This window comes from Electrophorus electricus, chromosome 14 (assembly GCF_041902795.1).
Source record: "Electrophorus electricus isolate QZ-2024a chromosome 14, ASM4190279v1, whole genome shotgun sequence".
NCBI lineage: Eukaryota > Metazoa > Chordata > Actinopteri > Gymnotiformes > Gymnotidae > Electrophorus > Electrophorus electricus.
The window spans coordinates 19,092,501-19,101,977 of NC_137510.1; positions in this window are offsets into that span (position 1 = coordinate 19,092,501).

The window sequence follows — 9,477 nt, forward strand, 5'->3', positions numbered from 1 at the left end:
TGTAAATTCTGGCACAACTATTCTACTTTTTCAGTGACTTTACTGGAGTCCAACACGCTGTGTTAAGGTTTCATTGGTTACCTTCATTAGTGACCTGCATTTCACCAAAGTTCAGGTCTTAGCTGCTTTTCCCATACTTTTTAAATGGACTTGTAAATACTATTTATACAAATGATTATGCATATAGAATCATCTGTTTTATAAGTGTTTATATATTCAAACGCAACATTTCCAGATATCACATGCCTTTTTATTAGAAGGCTATTTTTGAGAGAGGACACTTGAAACATGACACAGTTTTGAGAAAAATCAGACAGGCTACCAATAAACGAGCAAATAAACCTTTAAATTAAACTGAGCAAAAAATGACCTATACTTTATAGCTATAGAGTATGTGTTGAACAGTCTGGCAGTTCATTGTATCTTGCAATAGTGTGTCATAGACCCTCTACTTAAAATGCAGTGTAAGTAACTGCAATTGCAGCAATCGTATGTGCTGTAGATTTAACTATACTTGGAAATTTTACGTTTTTCTAATCAATGCAACATAAAAAGTCTAAGTCTCAGTTAGTTATTTTCCATTCCATCATTCCATCTCTCCGTGGGCAGAGCTTACTGGAGACAAGTAGAATTGTGAACTACACAACAATTTGTAATTTATTTGTAAATTATTTGTAATTTCTTGGAATAGGCCGTAATCAGATTAGCAGAAATAAGAAAACAGAAAAGGTGCTAAAAAAAAAAAAGAGCTAGCATATAATACCAGCTGTGTATGTGGGTCATCTTGTCCCGAAGATGAATTGTTATGCAGATGCATTCAAACGTGCAAAAGCAAGTAGAAGTGTGTAATTAATTTGAATCTTCCCGGCAAATGATACAATTGCCACGCTAAAATCGAGGGGAGGAGAGAGCAGAAAGCTGATTTTTCAATCGAAACGCATTTGCCTTTTGCAGTGTACACAATTCTGACCGTAAAAATAAAACAGACGAAACTTTATGACAGGGAAAGTAAACTAAATGGAAAAACTAGTATTGGTTATCTACATAGCAAAGTAATGAACATCAGCAGTCATAGAGTAGTCTACTTTGCTGAATATTGCCTAATTTGAACGTATTTATATGGTTATGTTATATTGTATAATTTTAAGCACTGTGAAGTGTTTGTTGTTGTTGTTTCTTTTCATTTTTAATCCAAACGTCTTTGTTCACCAACTATTATTGAAGAGGTTGAAAAAGAAGCTGCAACAGCACGCGTTGATTTCTGGGCAGTTTTCTTATGTTTCTATTGAGGCGATGACTCGTTCCACCTGGGGCTCATCTAACACACTTTAGGTAATAAACTAATGGAACGGCAGAAAAGATGGCATTAGGGATTATTGTTTCATTGAAGTACAGTCTGGCATGAGAAAATATTTGGATCTGAAATAATGTTTTCTGTCTCCCTATTAAAGCACAACGTGTTAGCGGGAGATAGACCGTTCAATAAACCGTTCAATTGAACAAATCAAGCGAGTGTAATGCAGAAAATAGCACATTTATCTTTTTTTTATTGTACCAGCTGGAATAGTGTATCATCCATCAGGTCAATTTACACCTCTCATTAAACATACAGAAGCAGGTAGGTAACTTGAAGACAACAATCTTTCATTCAACTAAAGAGACAATGGTTGACTTTAGGAGGACCCGTGGTGAGCACCCACTACCTGAAATCAAAGGCACAACTGTTCACAGAATCAAGAAAAGCCGGTAGTGCCTTCACTTCCTACATAGCATGCGGACCATCTGTGTCTCAGTGTCGATGGGAACTGCACAGTCTCAGACTGTAGTCAGACTACTTAACATTCTTAACTCCACCACCAACCTAGACTAATCAAGAGTTTCCATTGCCACCATCATCCAATTGAACATGCACATTTTTGCACACCTGTACTTTAAACCAGAGCACTATCTTGTGGACTGTAATGCCCATAGAGTCAAGGCTTCTGCAGCCCATTCTACTGCCACTATTTGGGATGTCCCTATGCACGCGGTCTATATTTTTACAAACAGTGTACAGTTTATCACAATTTTCAGACCTCTGTAAACCACCACATAAGCAGGCACCAAATGTACATCATTTTGTTACTCTTACTTGCCAGGGTACCTTGTTGTCTGTTACTGTCCCTTGTGCTTAATATTCTGTCTATTGTATTTATTGTATTTTCTGCTTATTTTGCACATGTCCTGCACTGGGTTGTGCATTGGCACTTTGTAGTCCCATGCCCTGTGCTGCAGTACTAATATTCTGTTGCACCACATCTCTTTCCAGTGTATAATAAGTATATGGAGAAATGACAATACAACTTGAAACTTTAACTTTAAATTTGGTTTATAAAACACATGTAAATATACTAAGTATATGCACTTTGTTCAGTCATGAATATATCATTGGTAATGCTGAGCTCAGGGCCCAATGACAGTTATGTGCACCCATGAAAATAGATCCCTTATTTTGCTCACCAGTACACTGATAGTAAATGCATTGGCATTGATATTTATGATGCCTCACCCATATAAATTAGCTGATAATGAACAAGTCAACAATGAACATCTGTTTAGCTTTAATAGATTAGCTATTATGCTGAGGCTCTGAGCATATTCATTAGTGGAATCAATATTTTTATAAAAATTGCAAAGCCAGAGTGCAAAACTACACATGCAAAACTTAGAAAGGCAATTTTAGTTAACACAGTCATTATTAGGACAAAGAGTGGAATTTTTTCTGTAAATGATAAAGTATCTGACATGTGTCACTCCAAATGAGCACTGAATAATAAGCACAGTTCGTGTCCTTTAAATGTTATAGAACAGCTGCTGAGTCCTCCTGCAAGAGATACTCTCTTCAGCATTGTTTATTTCCCCCTATGAGTTCAATTAGTCTAATTGAGTCTAGTACCTAGAGAGCTCGAAAAACGTCTTACTAATTGGCACCAGGAAAGAGCAAAATGGAAGAGGAATGGTTGAATGGAAGAAGGCTAGTTGATTGCCTGTGAATATCTGGTTATTTGGAGATTCTGTAACATTGACGGATCCTTCTCTCCAGGCTTGTAGGAAATTGGAGCATTCCAACAATATGACTCAATATCCTCAGTCATTTTTAGCAAAGTTGGTCTGGCCTTGGCAGAACCAGACAGACTGAAAAGCCCTAAACTACCAAATGAACAATTTAATTTTTTTAAATCTGTTTATATGTTTTGATAACATGACACATATGACACATATTACAAGCCCCTGGTATTTCAATAACCATTTCCACCATGATTAAGAGCAGTGGACACATTTCTCTCTGCTGAGATTTCATGAGAGGGAAAACATGAAGCAGTGATTCAGGAGATGTTGTGGCAAGTCTCTTAACACTTTACATTTAAATGTACAGCATTTGGGACATGTCCTTGTCCAGAGTGACTTACTTTGTAATCTTTATGAAATGCATATTCTCATGTGATGATAGATAGGCCAGCTTTTAGAATACTATGAGGCTAAAACCCTGGCGAGAGTAGAAAGTAAGAGTTTTTTTTAAATATAAATGTATATTTAAGTTCTTAGTGACTCAGTAAAGAAGTGAGCCTTCAGTCTTTATTCAAAGACAGCCAGTGACACAGCTATATGTGTTCATTCCACCACCTGGGTGCCAGGACAGAGAAGAGTCTTGAAGATTGTCTTTTTTGTGTCTTGAAGGATGGTGGTTCGAGTCAAGCAGTAACAGAGGCTCAAAGTTAGTGTGGTGCAGAACAGAGTTTGATTAGTGCCTTTAGGTATGTGGGAGCTGGTTCAGTTATGGCTTTGTAGGCAAGTATCAGTGTTTTAAATCTGTTGTGAGCCACTACAGGGAGGCACTGGAGGGAACAGAGCAGGAGGGTGATGTGGAAAAACTTCGGGAGGTTGAAAAAAAGCTGTGCAGCTGCATTCTGAATTCAGTTGAAGGGGTCTGATGGCCCAAAGGGGAAGGCCTGCCAGGAGCAAGTTGCAGTATTCAGTTTTGAGATGACTGAAGGGACTGAACAAGTACCTGAGTGGCTTCCATGGAGAGAAATGGTTGGATTTTCCTAATATTGCTAAGGAGGAACCTGCACGACCAAGTAAAGGTCACAATATAAGGAGAGAATGATAGTTATCCAGTAGTACCCCAAGGTTCCTTGTCTTATCAGATGGAGTAATCCAAGAGTTCTCTAATGAGAGCCCAAGGTCTTGACCTGGAGAGGCATCTCCAGGGACATATAGGAGCTCAGTCTTGCTAAGTTTAGTGTCAAGTGATGAGTTGCCATCCCTGAAAAGACATCTGCTAGGCATGTCAAGATACCAGCAGAAACCTGAGTGTCAGAGGGAGAAAATCAATTGAGAAAGTCAATTCAGTATCATCAGCCTAGAACTGGTATGAGAAGCCTAGCAAGGATATAACCTCACTAAGAGAGTTGGTATAGAGGTAGAACAGTAGTGGACCAAGTGTGTGTCTTGTGGTACACCAGTAGATTGTTTGTATGAAGCGTATATGGATTCACCTGATATGACCGGCCCTCAAGGTATGCAGGAAACCACTGCCATGCTGTGCCAGTAATCCCAAGGTTTGTGAGGATGGACAGGAGGACTTCCAGCTAATAAGAAAGGTGCAAACAGCCCTAAAACAAATTACAAAAGCATTGTCATACTGCAGGGGTGGGCAACTACAGGCTTGGAGAAACCTAATACTGCACAATTTAGTTGACAAGCAGTTCAATTCATGAACCAATCAAATATCTCAAGTATCTCTGTGTAGTTTAGGGGCCCTTAAGGACTTTATGTGACTTTATATATTTTAACACAAGGAAGATTATGCTTGTAATTATGACAACTATTTATACCAATTTATGTTCTGACATGTAATTGTCTACCCTGTATCCTTTACTGACTTGATGATATGCCAGTCCAGCTTTCACCTTCTCATTCTGATGTGCTCATGTTTTGGGGCTGTGCCTGCACTGCTTGTAATATGCAATCATGGCAATTAGGCTGAATGATTGCTATTTGCACTAGACAAGGAAGTCATAATGGAGTGAATAGGAGGCTTTTATTGGGCTCAGAGGGCATTGAGACACAGCTGAAACAAATGAGTGCAGAGAGCTGAGCTCTGGACTTTAGGAGAAAGAGTTATATTATATACATGGCTGCTTAGAGACTAACACTATTATCAATCTGCCAGAGCTACACTACAACGTGGAAATCACTGAACAACTAAAGTGTGGAGATGACCAAGCCATTTGACAGGTCAATAGGAAGAGTATGTGGTAAATTCTTACAGAGTAATTTGCCATTATAGACTAATATCCTTCCCTTACTCTAATCACTCAGAAAATATTGTAGAATTTTAAAATGTCAGCATAGAATGTTGTTATAGATTGCTATCTAATTCTAAGCATTCATCTGTAATGTCATCTATATCTAATAAAATATAAGAAGGAAGTATACCACATGACATTATTTAAAAAATAAAGTTAGAATGTTATTCTCTAAAAATCCTAAAATAATCCTAATTTGACTTTACATGTGGCCTTGGTCCACTGACCTGGCTTTTGCAGACCCACCTCTACAAAAATATATGTAGATATTTAGTCCAGGCCTCTGAATTTGAAAAGGGGAGTAGGTCCAAGTAGTTCAGGCAATACAGATTTCAAGATCATTAGAGTTTGATATTTTGAAGTCACCTGTGCTGTGCCAAGATTCAAAAATATTCTGGAGACAAGAATGCACTGTGCTCTGTATAGAAACATTTGCTAAATTGATGTAAATGAAAATTTATTCTGAAGAATTGTTAATATGACTATATTATTTTAAAGAATGTATGCAAGCAAATTATATCACAAATAAGATGTTGATTAATATGTCATACCTCTTATCATTCTGACCAAGAAGCTATTTCTGCTTTAAAGTTAAATCGTGTAATTAATGCACACAATTAAGACTGGACTTCTTAAAGATCCTGTGAAACTAATGAACAAGTTTGTCTCAGCACTAACTTCTCTCTGCTTTTAGGTCAGTAGGTTCAGAACCAATTAAACTTCTAACAGGGAAATCAACTGGTTGGTTCCCTCCTAAATGTTTTAAATTAAATTTATATGTGCTGTTCAGTTTATCAGGCTTGGAAATTTACTACAATAATCTCTGAATGACAAATGTCAAGGTGATGCAAATTAAAATTAGTCAGTAATACACAATGTCCAGATACACACAATCATCATCCAAATATAGATGTTCAGATTGTATATTTGGTTCTTAGGAAAGGAATAGAACAAGAAAACAATATATTAAACCCCCTCTTCAGACATATTGACCCAAAACGAAATGTTGAAATGATGCAAGTTACACTCTTTGTAGGAACAATATATTTCCTGCATTCATTTTTGCTCCTCTCTCTACCCTTTTGCTGACCTGACCATAATAATAAATGAAGATGGGTGCATTTTGTGACATCCTGACCAGAGAATCTGAAATAGAAAACCCACATCACTAGCTCTTACCATCCCACTTTGTCCCTCTTCCACTCAGATACTCATCCACTCTCTTTGTTCTTGTTTCATCATTTTAGGAGCTTTAGCATCTTCTTCTAAGATAACAAGACTCTCCAGAAAAAAATATGCTCTCATTCATGCTCACTTCATGAATGTCTTTTAATGAATGATCCACAGTTGTTAAAAAGGATACAGTTTAATAGCAAATCAAAATTATGAGTATCAAATTTAATAGTCTCACAGGACTTCAAAACAACTGATACAAGTATGAAAGTGGTAGGAGCACTTGAATAGGAAGTACCGGGTCTGTAACAGGGTCTCAATATAAATTCCATCTACTGGTAATGACATACTATGAATTATGCATTGGACACTGGCTCATGGACACTGGCGTATGACTCATAAAAGGAATTACTATATACCTTTCTCCAGGCACAAAAGTAAAGTTAAATGTGTGTATACAAAAATGGCCAGACACTAAATAAAACATCTGCACATAACAACTTGACCTAAAGTTTCTAGTTAGTTAGGGCATATTTTTCCATATAAATAATTCCATAAAATGTTAGTATACTGGATGATGAAATACTGTTCATTTTATCCACACTGCTGATACAATTGATGAGCTTTATTTTACCCTGTTGAATGTTAACACAGAAAACCGGCACCTCAATCTGGTCCCAGAATAACTGCCATGCTAATGGTCTCATCTCATCTACATCATATGGGTGTATTAAAGTCTCATTCAGGGTACCTGTAGGGTAGTGGCCAATTTGTAATTAGTTGGCCTTTCTCAGCATTTTCACAGAATGGATTTTGCTAGATTTCATTGACATTTTAATAACTGCTTTCCAATATTAATTGCTTTCTCATTGGATAATTGTCTCTAGCGTCAAATGTCAGACAGAAGGTCAATTGTAAAATTCTGACAACACAATGTCATGAATAATAATATGAGTTATGAAATATGTAATGTAAAATTTCATAAAATAATCAAAAGATATTGAATTATTTATGAAATTTAACCATTGAGACCTATCATGATCCACTGGCTCCAGACCATGAATATTACTCTGCTCTCCTGGAGGGTGTGTGGACACAGGGGAGAAGACATCACCTACATCTTTATAATCTGTGAGATATCGAAACTTCATTTTAGACACATTTAAAAACATTTCTGCAAACTAAGCTCCATAAACTACATGTTTTGTTTTCAAAACCCCGACAAACTTAATAAGTGCACATCTTTGTACAAGTTTAAAAGTCAACACTATGGAAACTATGAAACATTGAAAAATAGCAAACTATGAATAATAATAATAATAATAATAATAATAATAATAAACTATGAAAAATAGCAAAACCTTTCCTTTTCTTGCCTGTAATTTAAAAGTGACTCAGATCAAGTAGTATTGTGCATATGAAGTGGTTGCTTTCAGCCCTAATAAATGGATACATTTTATTTTGCATGATTATTTACTAGTCCACTACTACTACTTTGCAGACAGTGGCACTACAGCTGGAGAAAGGAGAATGTAAAATTTCTAATGAATTGTTTCATCAGGATTTCCATTGATGTTCCTTTCAGTATTAATTTTCCATGCATTTTCCCATTTTTCTGGGTAAAAAAAGACCTTCACCATATCATTAGCATAGTGCTATGGTAAATTGGCATTGCAGGATCATGTAAAATGCATTTTGGGTAATTTCCTTGTACCACGCTAACTTGCTAACTACCCAGGTTCAAGATTAGCTAATATCTGACTTATATTTTGTCAAGTTGCCTCTGACTGACGGTAAATAACATTACACTGCTAATGGTATTAACTTAATAACTATAAAATTAATTTAAAAATGAAGCATTAATCAGACAGCTTTGTTGCAGTGTGGTAACATCCACAATATCAAACATGGCTAATGTTTCAGGTGTACCTACCTGTTGGTTTTATATTTTAATTGTACTATATGTCATCATTTAAATATCTCAAAATCATGACTAACAGTTTCCAGGATCCTTTGCAATTTGCATACAGAGCTAACAGGTGCATAGATGACACAATCAATTGGCCTTTGCACTACATCCTGTAAAACCTGCATAGTCCTACAACCTTTGTGCATGTACTGTTTGTACAGTCGTGGCCCAAATTTTGGTTTTCACAAAGTTTTTTTTTAGATCCTTTTGTCAGATGTTTATATGGTATAGTGAAGTACAATTATAAGCAAGTTGTTTTTAACTTTTTATTGACAAATACATCCAGTTTAAGCAAACTGGACCTTCTTTGGACCATTCTTTTTTAAGACTTTGACAATTCACATTGGCATGCTGGATATCGTCTGGGCAAAATCTTGACTGATGGCAACCCATTCTTTCCTAATCAGTGCTTGGAGTTGATCACAGTTTCTGTGTTTTTTTTGGCCACCCTCTTTTTGAGGATTGACCACATGTTGGATTGCGATCTGGGGAGTTTCCTGGCCATAGACCCAAAATTTCAATGTTTTGTTCACCGAGCCACTAGGTTATCACTTTTGCCTTGTGATATGGTGCTCTGTCATACTGGAAAAAGCATTGTTCATCATCAAATTGCTCCTGGATCGTTGGGAGAAGTTGCTCTTTGAGGATGCTTTGATACCATTCCTTATTCATGAAAGTGTTTTTAGGCAAATTTTTGAGCAATCCCACTCCCTTGGATGAGAAGCAACACCACACATGAATGGTCTTAGGATGCCTCACTGTTGGCATGACACAGGACTCATGGTAGCGTTCACCTTTTGTTCTTCGGACAATCATTTGTCCAGATGTCCCAAACTGTCTAAAGGGTGCTTCATCAGAAAAAATAACTTTACCCCAGTCCTCTGCAGTCCAATCCCTATACTTCCTGCAGAATGTCAGTCTGTCCTTGATGTGGTTTCTTTGCTGCCCTTCTTGACACCAAGCCATCCTCCAAAAGCCTTGACC